Source organism: Lingula anatina, chromosome 7, assembly GCF_051362555.1.
Source record: "Lingula anatina isolate TDL-2025a chromosome 7, LinAna3.0, whole genome shotgun sequence".
In the NCBI taxonomy this organism is placed as follows: domain Eukaryota; kingdom Metazoa; phylum Brachiopoda; class Lingulata; order Lingulida; family Lingulidae; genus Lingula; species Lingula anatina.
The window spans coordinates 24,177,962-24,199,778 of NC_141773.1; the positions used below are offsets into that span (position 1 = coordinate 24,177,962).

General features: G+C 40.8%; 1 protein-coding gene across 9 annotated transcripts in view; it reads right to left on the minus strand.

Moving 5' to 3' along the window:
* The window catches only part of LOC106162298 (uncharacterized), a 48,320-nt gene that overhangs the window by 20,404 nt on the left and 6,099 nt on the right, over window positions 1-21,817 (minus strand). For 2 of the 9 annotated variants that reach the window (XM_013539527.2, XM_013539525.2), the window contains exons 1-2: window positions 13,460-13,618; window positions 10,412-10,485 (exon numbers count right to left, since the gene is read on the minus strand). The gene's annotated coding sequence lies outside the window, so the exon portion shown is untranslated. The other 7 variants (XM_087016563.1, XM_087016561.1, XM_013539526.2 and 4 more) reach the window with 7 other exon arrangements.

Consider the following 21,817-nt stretch of genomic DNA (forward strand, 5'->3'; position numbering starts at 1 on the left):
AAAATAAAACGTAAGTTATAAACCGTATTTATACCATGACTTCAGTCGAATGTTGTACAACAGAGTTCAGCTAAAATAAAACTTAAGTTATAAACCGTATTTATACCATGACTTCTGTCGAGTGTTGTACAACAGAGTTCAGCTAAAATAAAACTTAAGTTATAAACCGTATTTATACCATGACTTCTGTCGAGTGTTGTACAACAGAGTTCAGCTAAAATAAAACTTAAGTTATAAACCGTATTTATACCATGACTTCTGTCGAGTGTTGTACAACAGAGTTCAGCTAAAATAAAACCTAAGTTATAAACCGTATTTATACCATGACTTCTGTCGAGTGTTGTACAACAGAGTTCAGCTAAAATAAAACTAAAGTTATAAACCGTATTCATACCATGACTTCTGTCGAGTGTTGTACAACAGAGTTCAGCTAAAATAAAACTTAAGTTATAAACCGTATTCATACCATGACTTCTGACGAGTGTTGTACAACAGAGTTCAGCTAAAATAAAACTTAAGTTATAAACCGTATTTATACCATGACTTCTGTCGAATGTTGTACAACAGAGTTCAGCTAAAATAAAACTAAAGTTATAAACCGTATTTATACCATGACTTCTGTCGAGTGTTGTACAACAGAGTTCAGCTAAAAGCCTCTTTTGAACACTTCAATTTATAAAGAGTGAGGCGAATAGTCAAAAGTTCTTTTCTTAACATAAATAACAAATAAAGGGAAGCTATTTTAGTTATCTGAATATGATAATTTTTTTTCTTAAATTTACAGACTCCGCGGTTAAAAAACCTTCCAAGTTTTTTACAGTAACTGTCAAATGATTCATCTGCCCCGAGGGGACGGGAAGATCTGCCACGTTATGTATTTATTTGTCTTTTATATGCAACCGAATCGATTCACTTTAAAAAGCTTTTACCAGTAAACGAAACTCCTAAGTTGAGAGCACCTCGGCAAGTCGTTTATTTGTCCCTAGCAAGACGTCTGCTTGCAATCTGCAGAACCACTCTGCAATCAAAATACACTTCAGACCCCGATAACATATCGCAAGATCCTTTTTAGACTAATTAAAGCCTACTGAACATCTCGGCGTCTGTGATGGACTAGGTTGGTGCTCTACATCGTTAGTGTACTCTGTGTCTCGATGTTCCCAGGTACTGTATATGAAGACAGACCTGGGGTCGCGGTGACCACTTACCTGCAGGACGTGACCGTGTGTTGTGTAGTAGGTTTTGATCATGGAAATCGACTCAGTTTGTAAAACATGTGGCTTCTTGGCTTTGTTATTGTGGTATTAATTGACTACAAACCACCTTCTGTCCCGCTAATTAACACCAACCACGGCACGTGCTGAAATCTAAACTCAACTGGCGGATTAACCATCTCTGGAGTTCTTCTTAAGTGTTATTCTCAGGTTTTCACAGTTGTTTCCTGCTAATAATAGCAAGAGTTGATTTACCTTCCGAGCAAAACGATCAAACGTCCTGTCCACTAGCTGTGATACAGAGCACTCCAGTACTGCCATATGGCAGTGAATGAACGGCTAATACTGACCTATTGTAATCAAATTAAATCCTAATTAGTAGCAAAGGCGGTGACTTTTATATCTACACGTGTGATAATAGGAAAAACATACCAGTACTTGTACTCATAAAATGATATACTGATACCAATACAGAGTGACACACACACACACACACTCACACACACACACACACACACACAGAGGAAATTTCAAAAGTCAGATGTAAGCCATAATGACTCACTTGAAAATTACTATTTCATTAACACCGGTGAAACTTACTGTGATAGATATCTAATGTAGAAATGACTACTTCATTAACACCGGTGAAACTTACTGTGATAGATATCTAATGTAAAAATCCTCAGACCGTTGCCATAACGACTGCAGAGCTGCTTGTTAAATTCCGCGGATCTCTGCGTCACTCGACCACAAACTTGATTTAACTGCAATAACTGACGTCATGACATCTCACCTTCAACTTCTTACCGACCGCCTTATGTGAGAGTTTATGAACACATTTAATTAAACCACCTGTGAGTCAGGCAGTCAAGTACTCTGTTAATCACTTTAAAATTCCTTGAAGGGGGGGTCCTAAATAGTTTCAGAATTGGTCAATTTCTTTACGACTTAAAATTGGATAATCCGAGCTTACTATAATTCGGAAATAACATGGGTTTGAGACGATGTTGAGTCATTTTATCAGTTAACCAGGATGAGCTGATTAAGATAAGCCGTGTGATTTCTTATTATCATTTAAACTGATTTCGAGATGTTAAATCAGTTAGGTTAACAATGACAGAGGCGGTTGAAGACAATAATCAAAACAAAAACTACATTATTGAGCCACATTATTGAGCAGATTGAATTCTACTAAAATAAATTCGTGATGGCAAGGTGTCTACAAGAGTCTATACAGACCCCCCTCCCCCCTCCCTCCCCCCCCCCCCCCCCCCCCCCCCCCCGGCAGACGTCGGAAAGTCACTTTGCTGAAGATCAATTAAAGCCAAAGTCAGCAAACATCATATCTGACCCGGTACACATCACCCAACAGCATAAAACATACCGACAACGAGATCGAATCCTTGTAATGCAACATTCTTTTCTTGTCAAATATTGTGCCAGAGTGTTGTGAATGGACGAAGTTGTTCTAGGATGCCGAGCTAGTCACGCACCAGCAGCCGTATGTAACAGCAGGGCAGAGGTCGCCCTACACCCCCCCTGGCACTAACACAGAGAAATAAACACAAAGTTGGAGAATAAATTACTGGTGCCTTTAGCCGGTATTATCTGATACTCCTTTTATTGTGTTTGCTTACCGTAAAATATTTTCTGGGGTATCAGCGTTTTACCTCGAAGACAATGCAAAACTGTTCACCTTCCACTTGCTCACCAACCGAAATGTTTGACCAACTTTCTACAGCCCTACATAGCGTTTCAGGAAAAAATACTACCGTATCTTCTGGTGACTCCCTTCTTAAATCAAATATTGTTCAATTCTGCCTTTCCGATTAATAACTCTTTAAACACTCCATAACTTATTAAAACATGAAAAAATAAGCAGCTAAAAGGATGAAATGTTCTGTACTAAGCCATGCATTTCCACCCTGCACGCCAAGCTTTACCTGAGCCGCGGCATCCTGACTAGAAAACACTGCACGTGGTCACGTACCACGATGACACGTACGTCACCTGCAGTCACGGCATTTGTTTTCTCGAGCTGACCATGATGACAAGTAACCGTCTGCTTCAGTGTCCAGCATAAGGTGACCACTAGTGACTGATTAAAACCTTTACCTGTATGTATTTAAGAGAGGAGGACGTTCACAGAGCCTAAGGTGTTCATGTTGACTTTCCTATAAACATTTTAACAAGTACCAAACTATGTTCAGCATGTTACCCCCAAGACAATGATTGGGGGAGCAAATACCGATTGCATTACCCCGCGTCACTTACATTTCACATATTTGACTAGTTCTGCCACTATTGACCCCCTCGTCCTAATCACCCCGAGTAAGATCAATTTTCGCGGGCAATCGGCAAATATTTGAACGCTTAATGTCGATTACAACTCGGCAAGGAGGGAAGAGTACATATTAGTCTCGGTTCTAACGTGAATCAGAATTCGTAAGCGCTTACGTAACACAGTCCATTCCAAACAGCACTATTTGGCTACATGAATTCACTTGAGAGGTTGATAATTGGGGAGATGTCTGCGGAAACACACGGCGTTTACTCCTCCAGGTCTACACAGTGACAGGAGGCAGATTCGGCGCAGTTAATCACGCCGTCTGAACGCACTTAGTCCCGCGGTGTTATTATAAACGCCAAATCCTGTAAATTGATTCTTTATTACTCCCGTCAATATTAGCCTATTCTGCGGTTAATGACCACTATATTGTACCTTCAAATGTAAGTTTGTAATTTATACACATATGTCAATTTAGTAGAGACCCTATAACATGTATCTGTATACGGTTTATGTCTAATAAAGTACATTTATTATTATTATTATTATTATATTAAAATATTGCGTTTACTGAGACTTTATTTAGTCCCAAGCAGCACGTGGAAGATGCTAAGGAAGATGCTAATTAAATGTAAGAAAAATTAGGATGAAGCTAATAATGGGAAAGCATACAGCTTACTGGGACTATATGGCAGTTGATATAGTAAGGTGAATACTTTTATCACCATTTCTACTACTTCTTATTGATTTTATGACAGCGGATAGATCCGCAGGAATTGTAATTGTCATCTCGATCGGAAAATATCTTCTACTCGTTGACGGCTTTTCAAGATGCTATTTCCCCAATAAAGATAATCAAAGTCAGGTTTGAATAATCCTGTTTCAAGATATGATACTTGATTTTGATATATTACAAACAACCCTCCTACATCTCCCAATAAACTTAAGAGATTTCTAACTACGATGACAATGCAGGCGTCCCAAATCACACCTCTGTACACTCCACTAGTCCGTTATCATTAGTGAGTACCTCTTGTAGACATCACTCACCCCGGTCATAACAGGTTGTAAAGATGGGATTTATAAGCGTCATATATGTCCGCAACGTCGCCCTCCGACCAGTTGATATGGATGGTGGGGAGAGAATTTATTAGTGTCATATATACCCTCAATGTCACCCTACGACCAGTTCATATGGGAGAGAATTTAGGAGGAGAGGAGACGAGAGCGGGAGAGGGGCGGGGACGGGGACGGAGGGGGAGAGGAGAGGGGGAGAGGGACGGGGGTGGAGGGAGAGAGGAGAGGGGCGGAGACGGGGGCGGAGGGGGAGAGGAGAGGGGGAGAGGGACGGGGGCGGAGGGGGAGAGGAGAGGGGGAGAGGGACGGGGGGGAGAGGTGGAGGGGGAGAGGAGAGGAGAGGGGGACGGGGGTGGAGGGGGAGAGGAGAGGAGAGGGGGAGAGGGACGGGGGTGGAGGGGGTGGAAGGTAGGAGGAGAGAGGGGCGGGGAGGAGGGGGGAGTAAAAGGTGGGGAGGAGGAAGCATGTTATTTAACACACTCAAAGCGGCATTTTAATCATTCCTACCGTCTTCGAGTAGGTCATAATGCTTGACGAAGCGTTTTTGAATAATTAGGAATTACACACACTGGGCGAGGCTCAAGTTTCAACTATAACCAACCCATAATCATGTAAGTGCATGCGACTAACATTCCAGCTTCTTTAGAATTCCCTTTACCGATTGCCCAAACGTGATTTGTTTTAAAAATTATAGCATTGATTTGAATCAATGTGGTTCACATAAGCAATTGCAATGTTACTTTTTTTTTTACTAAAGCCTTTTGGTATCTACTTTTAGACAAATTATTTCAGACTACTTCAAATGACGATTAACCAATATTAGTAAAATTTAATGAAATATAATGCCTATTTTGTAAAAAAAGAAATCGTTTATGTTTTTGTCAAAATGATATTTAATAAAGCAGACATGTTTATCCTGTTTTTAACTTAAAAATTAAGTGGACTGATTTCTTTGAATTAATGTCAGATTGAGAAGTAAGTAAACAAAAAAATAAATAAATAAATAAATAAATAAAGACACGTAGGTCAATAACATGACATGGCTGGATTATTCGCAATATGTAAAAAGTATCCTCTAGTAAAAGTAGTAAAAAGTATCCTCTAGTAAAAGTAGTAAAAAGTATCCTATAATAAAAGTAGTAAAAAGTATCCTGTAGTAACTACAGTGTAAAGCATCAGAATGACGCTCTTTTCTCGGCTGTTAATGCGAGGTTTTTCTTTGTAAAACTACACTGTGAGTCAGACAATAAAGGAAAACTATATAGCCCAAAGTGAGGGACGAAAACCCCGACCATTTTCATTTTCTGCACTTTGTCAATCAAGTGTTGTTTAAAAAATATGAATGTGTTCAAACATACCTTTCAGTGGACTGGGAAATTCCCGATGGACGTTTTCGGTGTGAATCGCTTATTTCCACGTGTCTCTATACCTCTTTCATCGTGACGCTATGCCACGCTCTACGTGGACTGTCCCAATGCTGTCCGAAAGGCAACTAAATAACTAACCGGCTTTTAACCAACATCTGTGCGTTCCTATTGTGAATCATTTAACAAACAAGGCAAGTGTACACCACTGCGCTTTGTTAAGTGTGAATTCCAGACACATGGGTGAGAATACACCGCTGTCGCTAATCCCGCAATAAAAACAGCCACATGAATAGGAACGTCCGCCCCAGTGCTGTGAAAGCCACTCTAGCTAGTTACGCCTTTGTCTTGGGGAGCTAATCTCATACAGCGCGAATACGGCACGGACAACAGGCAGCGACAGCCAAGTCAACATGAACCTCAATAGAAAGCATTATTTCCAAATTAGCCTCAAATTAGGTTTGTTGCTTTGCCACCTATTGATAGAAGCCTCTTTCACGGGCAATATGCTCTCTTCTCGCCAGTGTCTCGGCCTGTTTGTCAAGCCCTAGGGGAACCGTTACTCTCACCGTACTATGTGTGACCGTGTGAACGACATGTTTGGAACAACGTTCCAATGAACTCGAAGAACTTATGTGAAAAAATTTTTACCATTACCGCTATCATCTTGACAAGATGTGAAAATCTGTTATTGTGAAACTTACATCAGTAAAATAAATACTTTTTTTAATAAGAAAATCATTATTATAAAGTGTGGAGAGATAGTTAATGTAAACGTTTACCTTGCAAAGGAAAAACAACCTTATATACTAATACGCAGAGAGGAAATAGTGTGAAAATGTACTACAAGCGCAGGAAACGTTATAAAGAAGTGAGAGTAAAAGTGCGCATGTTAACCCACCTGTTGCCGAGATCGAGCTGCGGTTTACGTGCCCAGGCAGCGGCTCTCGGCTGCTTGCATTTTATAACATCAACAAAACCCGGGTGCAGGGCTACAAATCAATGTTTGTAAATCCAAACCAGGTCGTGGAGGGGTTGGTTGGAATTTATTTGATAGTTTCCAGCGTCTTTTTTGGTGTAGAGTTAACAAAATACCCTCTCAGTGTAGAATAACATAAATGTAAACAGGTGGGCCAAACGGAGACTCTATTACAGTCAGCTGGCAGGGCGAATATTTTGGTAATTTCTATATGCGGTGGAATTTTGTTGATTCAATAATGCGGTATAGTTTCGCGATCACAGCAATGAATTGATGCCAGTATCTGGTTTTTCTTTCTCAATTCTGGAATGTGTTTTGAGTAGCTTGTTTGCTAAATACTGCTTTTACTTGTCGATATTTTGCCAACTTTTCTTTCACAGAATAGTGCTTTCCATTGCAAAATGTGTGTGTGTGTGTGTGTGTGTGTGTGTGTGTGTGAGTGAGAGAGAGAGAGAGAGAAAGAGAGAGAGAAGAAAAAGGCGGCAATCAAATAGACAGTGATATATACATAGGGTTGACTAAAATAAATAAAATATTTATAAAACTTTATTATCTCCAACAAACCAGAAAATAGCGTAGGCCGGTCAGTTTATGCCCAGTCGTTACCTTCAAGGTAAGTGGACTTTACTGGGACTTACGTCTATATAAGATACATAGTGGTAAAAACATGAGATGTTACGGAGGAGGGTTGTCCGTTTTCACAGGACAAAATGTGACAAATAGCTCTTACCCAGAGGCCTCTGTATCCTCGGCAGCCTTGGGAAGAAAGATAACATCACAACACACTAAGACAATCTCACAGTGTGCATCACTTCGTCTTTTACTTTATTATGTGAAATCATTTTTCAAAATTTTAAACTAAAAGGTTCAGCAGTTCTTTTTTTTATTATCCAAATCAAAATAAAAAATAACTAAGAAGGAAGGGAAACTGGACCAAGAGAAGATTTCACTTGTAACGTAAAATAAATCTCAGATGCAACTCGTGTGCCTTACCTTTGAATCTGTTAAGTCTGGTGATGCATGTTAAAATTCACAACAACTAGTTCCTAACACACTTAACGTATTGAATTTAAACCTCAAATGGTCTAGACTGAAACAATTGCACATGAAAAGCGTCCAAGCGAGTAACATTACAAGGGCGGTCCGCCATTTGTGGGGTTTATTAACGGCCCCTACCTCCCTGTTTTAACAAGTTTCAACTGAGTATTTCTGTTCAAGTGAAATAGTTATTATTAAAACAAAGGTAAAGCAGGCTAAAATGCATTTTTTTTTACTTTTCAATCCCTGTTATGTCGTAAGGAAAGTCCAGTGTTGAAAACCTGACTTCTGACTACATCCGGGCTCTGACAGCCGCTCTGCCCTCTGAGCCTAAACGACACCACAACAGCTACAAAACTGTCAGACTGCAACTGAAGCGTCTCCGCTCTTACTTCACACACTGAGCGGTGATAAACCCATGATTATATATTGTAAATCTACTTTGAAAGTGTGAACTGAAGTCTTTGGCAATTGTAAACAGCAATGATTACCAGAAAGCCAAATTCAAGAAGCCAACAGACACACGGGGTTTCACATAACATGAAAATAATTAAACAGAACATGAAGAGGGAATACCCCAGAGGACAGCAATGCAGACGGTGAACTTTCAAATGCTGTCTTTGCTGTTGACAGCCCTATTCGCGTAACATTGTATTCAATACAGAGGGGCGTTCATGTCCCTTAATTGCTGTTAATATACATGTTGTTATTTATAACTGTTGTTAATATACGTACATTTGTCCATCACTTCCACTGCAGTTGTCACGTGTCCTCGTCTTCACGCCGACATCCCGCTGGTACGCTTCACGACATTAGACCCAGCTTATAAAACAACTGTGCGTTCTTTTTAACTACTCCCCACTTAGTAGTAGTGCCCTCTTGCAGACTAACCTTCTTAACACGACCACTTGAACCAGAATGCCTGCACGCTGCTCTTTTCACACCTAAAGCATTCGCAGCACTGTTCTCAGTCTTCACATTTGAAGACGACGGAGAGAGCTATACACTCTGGTTAGTGATAACTACACCCAGTGTCCTATGGCACCTCAGGTGTACTAACATAACGGTCACATGGGACATTTGGTAGTAGTTCACTGTTGTGTGTCTGTGTGTTTTGTCAGAATCGTTAAACGCACATAATTTAAAAATTACTTCACAAGATAAGATAAACGTGGTATCTGCATCTAAAACTGACCTCTTACATGACATAAAGATTGCACGTCAAACCCCACATCCCCCCTTCCCCATAGCTTAATTTGTATAACTGTCCTCATTGTAAGTAGGCACTTAAAACACTTTAAAGGAAGACAATATTAAAGAAATTTCTAACGCTATTAGTTGTATACCGTAAAATATCATCATCCCCACGGTCCAAGGTATTTTATTTTCTTAACGCTCCGCGTGAGTGCTTTTCTTTTCTTTAGAGATTAACAGGGTACAGGGTTAACGTCTAGCAATACAGAGGTGTGAAATTTAAACGCCCTATCAAGTTTTAATAAGTACAGAAGACTTGAAAAGAACGAATGATTAAGGGTTTAGAGAATGTGGAATTTGATAGCATTACTATATACTATATAGCGAACTAGTAAAAGGCATAGCTCGTTGAATAAAATGTTTTCTATGCATTAACTACGTGGTGGTGTAAGCAACGTATGACGGGATCATAATAATTATATACCCATTACCAGGGTGGCACATTATATGGGGAAAAATGGAAAGAGCCAAATGACTGTCTATTTATCTAGAGACATATCTGTGAATATCTGTGAAAAATCAATCTGTCCCCCTGGTAGAGGGTAATTATTATACATCTTTCATAGAAAAGCGGCCAAGGGTAATCTTTTTCCTGCTCAGTGAAAATCATTTTTCTGTAAACGAACCCAATCCATTACTTGTATCATACAAAGGACAAATTGAAGAGCATATGACGAACTCACAGAGGAGACAGTGACGTGACTACAGTTGTGTGCGTTATTTTATAAAAACCAATTGTAATCGAATGTACCAGATGCAAATATTCATAATAACTTTCAGACAAATATAAGATGCATTTCTACTGACTGGAAACACAAGACATTAGAATTCTTACTCCAGTATAAACATGCCTCAGTACCGTGATCAGAAGTAACCTCAATATTATGCAACAACAGTATTTTCATTTCCTGAAATAAGATTGTCCCCCAAATCTGTCGCTCCGGGTGTTGAAACGTTGATGAAGAGCGATCTGCGATCTTAAATGTAATTCCAATCACATACTGAATATCAAAGCGTCAGCTGCCCAGGTGGGGAACACGTATAACTCGGGTTATTATGTAAACTCTCCTTCCTCTCACTGTTTAACGTCTTTCCTCCATGTAAATACAACATCATCAAGCATGCTCCATCCCCCCCCCCCCCAAAAAAAAAAAAAAAAACTGATCAAGGGTGAAAATATGAACTATGTCAAACCTACCTTGTAAAACCTCCGGTTGAATTCTTGTTCTCAGTTCTTATTTAAGGTCAACTCTCTTATGTTCTGGTAAAGCTCTGTAAAACAAGAAATATCAACTTTAGAGTGGATGGCTGCCACTGTAGAAAGCTCAATCTTAAAATAAAAGAAATGTACGGACCGATATTTCATATTCTAAACACCAGCTCGGTCACCTGCTTCACCTCAGTCTTAATACTTTCATTTTCCTAAATCCTCTTCACTCTAAAATGACTCAAATGATCAAAGGTCGCTTGACATTCAATAGCAATTAAAAGATATGTTGGAGTAAAATGGACAGAAATCTCTGCACGCGGTATTTCGGGTCACAGCGGGATGACGAGGTGACAGAGACAGACAAGTTAACAGCTACGTCAGAGGTAAAGGTGCCAAGTACCTCAAATAACACCAGTTAGTTGTGGATAAGAGGGGCATCCTAGCGCCGCACGGAGAGTAGACAAGTCGAATTTTTTGCCGTTTTAAATCTTATCACTACAGTGCTGGCAAATACGACACCCTGCCGACGCTCTCAAGCGCGTCTGTGGTCTTTGTGTCGATTATTTCAGAATTCTTCTCTGCGACATCGGGTTACCAGTGAACTAAGATCAAATAGTCACCTAAGTGGCCTGTTCATGCTATCTGGTGTCGTAGCAATTACCAAGTTGACTGATTCTTTATTTCTCAAATTTTAGATGCACAAGAAATATCTTACAGTTAGTAATATTGAATGTTCAATAAATATTTAGAATGTCATGTTCAACTCTTCAAGTGAAAATTTCACAAAGGCCCCTATTTACTTTATGATTATCGTTTTGAGATGTTCACAGTCAATTATTTATCAGTATCAAATATTTGAACACAAGTTCAATTGCTCAGATCTAAATACATGGCATCCCGAAGCATCAGTACTGTTTTGACAAAAAAAGCCAAAGAACTCACCTAGGAGAGAAACTTAACAGCTGACCAATTGCTACTGGACGCTTGCGGATCGCACCAGCATTCTGTCCAGTTTACGCTTTTTTTAGCCCAGACAGCTATTTTCTGACCAGCCAGGTATTTTCGCAACTTTTGCCAAAACATTGCCATCATTTTCCATCACGCCATGGCGAAGAGGACAACCCCTTCCTGATATGTGCTAAAATGCCAGCGACATGCCCTTGTTATGTCAAACAACAAACTTTCTTAAGTGAGTTCATACAAAGCCAAATAAGCTGAATCGTTGACCAACGTGACGTCATAGAGATTAAGACCAACATTATCGACCAATTGATTTAATCTGATCGGATTTATAATCCGGGTAATACTGGAAGCGTTCAAACTAAAGCCCGGAGCGCAACCAGGGCTATTAGCTGAGTTACCCACATAAGGAAAAAGAATACTAAAATTAATATTAGACGCGTTTGCCTCCAGTGCCCTAAAAATGTTATCAAAATGAAGTGAGCGACCTGAGCAGCCATGTTGGAGTCGGTAACTCAACTTCCATCTCCGAGTGTTAACTGTTATACGCAGTTTCATGAACACAGGGTAACTCCACTTATTTAACTCTATATCAGTTCGCTTACTGTCTGCTTGTCAGTGGAGTATACACTGCTATAAAATATCAATACAATCAAATCAAAACAGCTCACGTGGAAGAAACAAAACACGTTATATCTTAGTCCAAGTTTGTGGTTAAGAGTTGCGCAACGTTGATGTTGTACTCAGTGCATTACCTTTCACACTGCAGATTATTATTTATGATCAAAATTAACTCTATTTCACCGTGAGAACCGAACTCCTGCCCAGAAACTCCTGCCCAGTAAGTCCTGACCCGTAAAGTCCTGCCCAGAAAGCGCCCATCGCATGCGGCATGTACGTTTGTGTCTTTTTTGAGACGGAATCCCCCGCATTTCAGACATATACGAACAAATGTTAACAAATGTGGATGATATGTTGAACTAGCTAACAATATGTATAATATGCCATGACATTTCTATCTAAATGCCTAAACTAAACATACCTAAATCAAAGTTTTAGTCAAAGGGGTCGTCAACCCTAACCCCCCCCCCTTTCCATATGTAACCGCCCCATTCCCCATTTCATCCTTGGTTCTTATTGCTGTTGTTCTTAGTTAAGTATTCGTTTTCTTACTGATGTTGACACAGGTAAGGGTATTACAGAAATATAGTTTAAGGTATTAAAATAAATTGTAAACATTTCGAAAATTGCCTGATATTCCACCGCACCAGACGACCAACTACTCGCTAACTTGGTCTGTCTTGTGACAGTGAAGAAACCGTCGGGGAAAACAACCAGTTACACCAGTACACTGGATATTGGACAATTTGTTGTAAAGGGAATGGTATTGTTCCAAAACAAATGTTGACAAACTTTCAATGAATAAAGGAACTATGTTTTGTCTGCGATGCGACCTAAATTACCGCTCCTCCTGGATATGATGACAGTTTCTTTACAGAGGAGATAACAATGATATTCAAATGCCACACACAATTTCAACACACTATTGTCAATATTGTGTTTACTTTCTAGATCGATCTTTGTCGACGACTGGTGAGTGGCACCGTTCTTTTTTTTTTTTTTTTTCGCTAACGTAGAATTGGCGCTTGCCGTGAACAAATACAGAATTTAACCAAGTGATACAGATCTGTCCATGAACGTCCTTAGTCTGATACTAATATGATACTCATATGGTAATTCTGGTGATAGAAAAGATAAATTTCTTGTTTAATTTAACCCACTCAAACATATCTGTCCATAAAAGTCTTTATTCGAACAGTGCGAATTTGGCATCATATCCGAGTTTTCTTTTTTCTCCACAATTTAATATACAAGATTTCGGTTTTACGAACTGACTCAGTTTCGTATTTTACCACTGAGTATTAAAAATCCAGTATTCACATTGACATTAAAGCTTACATTACGAAACTGACATTTTCCCTTTAATCAGAAATGACGAATCACCAATTAATGTAAGCCACGGTATTCAAATATTAAGTCCAAAAATCTTGAGTTTCCACTGATACCAAAACTCACCACGCTTATTCTGTCTTCTTTCTCTTTCTCTCTCAATCCTCTGTTTTATACACCCCCCCTACACGCACCACTCTGCCAGAAGCGACTGACATAAACTTCACGTCCGCGTCCCCAGTCTAGAATGGGTCTAAGCCCACAGGTAAAACACTTCACTTACACAATCTTAGCCAAGATCACATTTGTCTCCCCAAAACAAGGCCTTCCATCAGCCACCCCCCGGGGCTACTGACCTCCTGATACCAATCTCCGGGGGAGGATGCGCCACGTTATCTCACTCGATGTGATCAGAGGCCTGCGATTGTCCCGGACTTATCGATCCCATCATTACAGATAGCCGGCTATATCTCTGCCAGTAAACACATCATTACAGATAGCCGGCTATATCTCTGCCAGTAAACACATCATTACAGATAGCCGGCTATATCTCTGCCAGTAAACACATCATTACAGATAGCCGGCTATATCTCTGCCAGTAAACACATCATTACAGAATAGCCGGCTATCTCTGCCAGCAAACACATCATAGTAATGGTCATTACACTTCAGGTACGGCGTCTGCACATCACATAGTTAAATTATAATGACCATGGACTTAGCTATCTTAAGATCATCTATGTACATGTAGAGGTATCCTACGGATCTGAAGAATACCCTCAATACAAGGAGATAGCGGACGGAGCCCTCCCTCTGTCAGCCTTCGCTCCTATCGTTTCAGAATCAGATATATATTCATGCTGTACAATTTTCCGTGTTTTATCAGAAACGTATCCTAGAGTTATGTGTATCAAGAGAGATCTATTAAAATAGAATTTGGACATTGCTGTAACTAGCAGTATTTTGTGTGCTGGGGTTATATTGATAGCAAAGCTCTAGGTTGAGCGTTTTATCGACATAACATGAGCTTTTGGATAAAAGGACGTCGTGTGTTGGATAATATCACAGAATTTTGATGATGTTATCAAGGATCCCCTTCACCTTGGGGGAACCTGCTCCAATGGTACAATGGAGCAAAACCGCAATATATCTTTTTCTTTGAATCCAAATGCTGTCAGTTATCAAACCATGGTATCGGCATGCGTTTGTTAAGTATATCTGGTGGAGGTAAACTATTCATTCTAGTGAATGGACTGATCTCCTTTCCCTCCTTTGACATTTTACAATTCAAAGGTGAAAAATATAACAATTTGAAAAGCTGGTATTGCGCCTCATTGTTCCTTGGTGCTGGGGAAGCAACACAGTGAATAGGGTCTATATTTAGAGACGGTTTTCCAATCTGTGTCTGCAGGCAATATTGAGTAACAGAAATTCTAACAAAGGTTCTAATACGTAAAGGAAGGCAAAATCAGACTGCCAGCCACACTGTTTTCCATTTTCAGCACGCATTATGCATTGACTATACATTCCAATCTAATTAAGCCGCAAACCTACATGTAGGACTCGATAGATTATTACATAATTTTCTTACCTACAAGGTAATCACACTGTTTCTTAATTAATTGTGATGTTCGTAGACGGAAATCGCGTTACACAATGTGGTAAAAATGGCTCACCAGTCCACGGGATTTATATTTTTTCCTTACCTCTCTCTCTCTCTCTCTCTCTGTTTGTATGTGTGCGCACGCGCGCGTGTGTGTGTATGTGAGAGAGAGAGAGGGGAAAAAAGGGAGTAGTGAAATAACGAAATTTTCAATTATAGTGAAAAAATTAATTTTGAGAGCCCTTGACTTCTCTTCTCGCGCTATCTTTCCCTATCTCACTGTAACTCCAAACAGGCATCTTGAGGTCTCCACGCCTTCAAGTACCACTCAGCCTCCTTGGCGCTCCCTCTGTATGAGCAGGGAGTTGGGGTGGGTGGGGGAGGGGGTGTATACTGGCTGGAGATAAGGAGGCTACACATGGTGGTGATAATTGGCGGTATTTAGGAAAGGTCTGAGAACACAGCAAGAACAGTTGTATATGTATACATTATGTTGACATAAATATAGTTAGGGTTCGGGTTAGGGCTATCATACCACTCTGTCCGGTGCCGCCCCCCCCCCCCCCCCCCCCTCCAGCTTCGCACTTTATAATAAAGCTTTGCACAGTCAGTAGATGAGGTATAACGAACTGTTTAATACAGCCATCCACATACGCAACCGACGTGACACTAAGAATGTATCTTTGTCATCTTTTGGTTTCCTTGTCAAAATCAATCAGTGTCCGTTCTCTGTAGGGGGTCTAGTCCTCACCGACAGCGTCCATTGTGCTGAACGCCAGTGTTGTGTAACTGTTGCCGCGGCACCGCATTGTAGCTGTCACACGTGCGGCGTTGATAACACGTTTCTAAAACGGCAAACAATCCCACCGCCGTAACGCTCTTCAAAGGCAGATGCTACCATTCTGACGACAGAAAAGATTTTTACTTCGAGGTGCCGTTGTCGTGTGTCATGGATGACTAACCGGTGTTTATCGCATACTGATAACGGAATTAATGGTTAGTTGGTCTGTAATGGGACACCGTTCACTTTGTCGAGGAGATGCCGCTTTGTAATCATTGCATTTCACGTTGGTGCGAAATCGTTACAGCTGAAATGGCAGCTTAAGTATGGCCTAAGTTTTCTTTTCATTTCTTTGACTAGTGGTATGACAAAAAAGCAATTTTAATGAGAGAGTTGGTGAAACTTCTATTTTACTGAACTTTTACTAAATTTCACTTCAACTGTCCAACCTGTTCAGTGGTGCAACATTTCGCTCACAAAAAGACTACAAACCCAGACAAAAGTGAGAATTCCTACTGTAATTAAATTACACTATCTGTCTTGACCACGATATTGTTATTTAAACTGCTTATTTTCGTGTCAAATGTAATCAGAATATCATATGAACAACTCTCTTCACAGCGACAGCGCGCCTGACACGTGTACAACCAATTACAAATGATGTCCACTCCCGTGCCGGTATGAAGACAATGAGATCTTAGGTAACCAGTTAAATCTTCAAAGACACAGCACAACAAATGAGAGAAGCGGTTCGTTTTACGTCTCATGCAAACCTAGAATTAGTGCATCCTTAATGAACATCTACCTTTGTAGGTTGACGAGTCCCTGCAATATTCGGATGACACGCTGACAGAGGCAGGTCGTGCCTTCAGAACGCGGAGTGGAGTTTTAACCCCTCCTTCACCCTCCCCCCCCCCCCACCCACCCACCCACACACACGCACACACACACACTATTACTCGTAAGGGAAGTTGAGAAAGCATGACACACTTCTGGGTATTTTACGGTGCATGAACCCGCCTATACTCAACTGCGGCATGCTGCGGCATTACTGATATAAACGTTTGATCTCCAAGATTACAACTAACAAAGTAGAATGCTGACAAGCGTTTGTTCCTCTCTAAATACACCTCAGTAAGTACTGGTACATGACAAATGTGTCACATACATTAGCCTATATATATAGCGTCATAAGCATGATAACTACAATATTAGTTTCACAACGCGCACAATTACAGCACTATCTTAGCAGACGTTTTGTCTCTCACCTCAGTAAATTGTTCTTTTTTAAATGTCTCGATGTAAGTCTTCAAAGCAAAATAATTTCACGTGTTTTACATTCTGTTGATTTTAGATAAAAACGAATTGTTCCTTTTTCTGCCGTGTTATCTTTGCCTGCACACACATGCAAGCGCTTAAATAGAAACATAGCACAAAGCGATAAAACTTAAAACTCTGTGAAGCAGCTAAACCTTTCATCTCTGTTACGTTGTAATTTTGTACGACTTGAGATATCTAGATACGTAATGAATCTTACCTAGGTGTGGGCATTCGTTTCAGCGGCGTCTATTCAGCGCACACTTGGCTTAACCCTCTCAACTGACATGTTCACATTTACCGTGAAGTTGTTAACCCATATATGACATTATTGTCATCCCACATGACGTGTTTTTGTCACTAATGTATCATAGTAAATGTCAACTGCTGAAATACGTTTTGTGTTCTATTTCATGTAAAATTCATTAATAGAACCGATCAATTCGGTCGTACCTCTCCTCAACCTGGCTCAAGTACCTTGCACAGCCGACGGCGTTTCTGTACAAATACGATAAAATGCGCCTTTCTGAATGCTGTGACTTTGGGCGCCTTTTATCGTAGATTTTAATTCATTACTATTCATTGAGAGGCACCCTTAAAGGGATGCTGTACGTTTTGTTTATAAGGTAAGAACACAGCCATTAGCAGTTCTCACGTTTACGTAGATCTAAGTGGGCTGTCCGGCTTTATTATTATTTTTGTTTGATACGAATATGATAATTTATGATGATAAATGAGAAGTGCTTTGTCTCTCTCACTCACTATTTCCATTAAAACGATTAATTCTCCTTCATATGTATGACAACTCTATCTAACTAGGTACTGTGCTCTAGTCATAAAGAGGAGCTTACCATCAGTAGGGACTCACCCACTTCTGCCGCCGCAATACCAGCAACACAGCACCGCCAGAAACATCAGCAACACAGCACCGCCAGAAACATCAGCAACACAGCACTACCAGAAACATTAGCAACACAGCACTACCAGAAACATCGGCAACACAGCACTACCAGAAACATCAGCAACACAGCACTACCAGAAACATCAGCAACACAGCACTACCAGAAACATCAGCAACACAGCACTACCAGAAACATCAGCAACACAGCACTACCAGAAACATCAGCAACACAGCACCGCCAGAAACATCAGCAACACAGCACTACCAGAAACATCAGCAACACAGCACCGCCAGAAACATCAGCAACACAGCACTACCAGAAACATCAGCAACACAGCACCGCCAGAAACATCAGCAACACAGCACCGCCAGAAACATCAGCAACACAGCACCGCCAGAAACATCAGCAACACAGCACTACCAGAAACATCAGCAACACAGCACTACCAGAAACATCAGCAACACAGCACTACCAGAATCATCAGCAACACAGCACTACCAGAAACATCGGCAACACAGCACTACCAGAAACATCAGCAACACAGCACTACCAGAAACATCAGCAACACAGCACTACCAGTAACATCGGCAACACAGCACTACCAGAAACATCGGCAACACAGCACTACCAGAAACATCGGCAACACAGCACTACCAGAAACATCGGCAACACAGCACCGCCAGAAACATCGGCAACACAGCACTACCAGAAACATCAGCAACACAGCACTACCAGAAACATCAGCAGCACAGCACTACCAGAATCATCAGCAACACAGCACTACCAGAAACATCAGCAACACAGCACTACCAGAAACATCAGCAACACAGCACTACCAGAAACATCAGCAACACAGCACTACCAGAAACATCAGCAGCACAGCACTACCAGTAACATTAGCAACAACAAGTGAAATGGAAGTCTTCACCATAAGAAACGCCGCCTGGCGGCTATGTTCCAAAGTTGCCCTTACTGACCGTGATACTGACTGTCTCTCTCAATGTCCAAACTGTCCTGAAAGACAGGTACACATTCTTTACCCCCACATCAAACTGAAGCGTCCACCTCTCACCTAAAACTTGAAGCAAGTTTTAAGAATTTCATGACGGCAGACTGTTCTGTCGGTCACGCAACGCGGAGGTTAGATATAACGGGGTTTGTTTCGATATTTATGTAGTTTAAGGGTCATTCATCTTACGTTGACCACCTCTTGATGTTCTGTAGTGTCAACGCTAAGCAGGAGGTACTTAATTAAGGTTTATGTCATCCAGGTTAATCACTATCTTCAATGTGGAGGAGAATATTGAAGTAGAAATATAATGGCCCTCTGTCTGAGGAAATGGCACTACATCAGTAAGCAGTCTTCGTTCTAAAACAAATTAATAATAATAATAATAATAAAATTCATAAAATTTCAAAAATCTTACGGGCAAAGATCTACAAATAAAGAATGTCTTATACGCACTGCCCGCATGTCACCTCGCGGATAACGAGAACCTTGTCACACACTGAAGCGAGAGCAGTAACAAGTAATGATGAAAATGCCCTTCACAAATGGATAATTATGGCTTCTAATAAACGACTATTTTCGTTTATTTGTATTTAAGACACGTATTCATTTGCATGTACTATTAATATTGACATTCATAAAGTAACTGACATGAAGGTGCTTATCCCTTTCAGTTGACTGTGTATTTATTCTATAAATGTCCAAGTGGTCGAATAAAAACTCGTGATAAAACCTCCGTCTGTTGATGCATTCCAGGTGCGCTGAAACAGTAAATCCCCGGATGATGAAGTCACCAATTAAACAAGCACTGCTCATTTGAGACGTTAATTAAAACAGATTTACCGAGATTTATTCTTAGCTTATCCTGATCCAGTGACGCACGGAGGAACAAATCGCACACAAAATGAGCTATTCTTACATCCTCAAATACTAAATATAAACATGCTCTTTGTCTACCCAGGTATTATACACAGTGCTGAACTGCTGACGTAAATTTCGATTGATTTGGTATAGAAATAGGCAGCACACTGTCACAAACTGTATGTTATGACCTTTCAGGAATAAAAAGAAACGTCCTACAAATACTTGAAGGATCATCCCCTTCAATGAACAAATCGTGGCGAGAACTTTCGACCCTCACTTAATTGGCCTACGCCGCAGCAGGTGGATCGGAGACAAGACGCTAAGAAGGACCTTTGTTATCCAGAGAACTAAAACATGTTTACTAAACAATGTGAATTTAAATCAAAGAATAAAACCACTTGTAGCACTATACAATGAAGACAAATAACGATTTTAGAAGAGACATATAAATAATTATATTTTTACAGTGATTATCATTTTCTTGGCAGTAAACATTGCTTCACACCTTCTGTTGTCATAGACTGGGTTCCCATGCCTAGATCGATCCATCTGGATCGGTCTCACTCCCTGGAGAGTCTCACTAAAATGCTATCCGAATCAGCTAAGGGGTAAAGATAATTACCCCCTAATAGCTTTACTAGGCGTGACAGACATTTAAGCCGGTCACGTTGGTAGCAATTTAGCGAGACTCGCCAGGGAGATAGATCGATCCAAATATCTGTGGGAATGGTCCTATAGAGTATTGTTTCAAAAGTTTAAATTTGTATAGTACTGAACTTAATCAAGGTATCCATTACATTTAAGTTAACCTCATTAACATCATTTCAAAAGTCACTTATTTTGTTTTCATATCTGCGGGTATCACAAGCGCTAATGTGGTGTCATTGACAGTGACAGCAGTGAGGTGAAACAGGGCGCGAGCTGCGGGCTTCATTAACACAGCACAGGAAGGTGACATGTATGGTTGACATAGTTCTGTATACTCTGAGGAGTGTGTCACCTCATTCACCAAAACCTCTGCTGTATCAGAAAACGTCGACAAAACATACAAATAGAGAGATAAATGTATGCATGGATGCATGGGTGCACAAACAGACAGACAGACAGACAGACAGCAAGAGAGAGATGAATCTGTTTCTGACATTGTATAGTACTGAACTTACCGAGTCCTCATTCGAACCAGTATTGGAACGCATTCAGTAAAGCAGACCTTCCATTGCAACATTCCCCTGTCACTACTGACAGTGGTCAAGATGTCACCCAGGTCACCCAGGTCACCTGTCACTACTGACAGTGGTCAAGATGTCACCCAGGTCACCTGTCACTACTGACAGTGGTCAAGATGTCACCCAGGTCACCTGTCACTACTGACAGTGTGTCAAGATGTCACCCAGGTCACCTGTCACTACTGACAGTGGTCAAGATGTCACCCAGGTTTCCTGTCACTACTGACAGTGGTCAAGATGTCACCCAGGTCACCTGTAACCTGTCACTACTGACAGTGGTCAAGATGTCACCAGGTCACCTGTCACCTGTCACTACTGACAGTGGTCAAGATGTCACCCAGGTCACCTGTCACTACTGACAGTGGTCAAGATGTCACCCAGGTCACCTGTCACCTGTCACTACTGACAGTGGTCAAGATGTCACCCAGGTCACCTGTCACTACTGACAGTGTGTCAAGATGTCAACCAGGTCACCTGTCACTACTGACAGTGGTCAAGATGTCACCCAGGTCACCTGTCACTACTGACAGTGTGTCAAGATGTCACCCAGGTCACCTGTCACTACTGACAGTGGTCAAGATGTCACCCAGGTTTCCTGTCACTACTGACAGTGGTCAAGATGTCACCCAGGTCACCTGTAACCTGTCACTACTGACAGTGGTCAAGATGTCACCAGGTCACCTGTCACCTGTCACTACTGACAGTGGTCAAGATGTCACCCAGGTCACCTGTCACTACTGACAGTGGTCAAGATGTCACCCAGGTCACCTGTCACCTGTCAC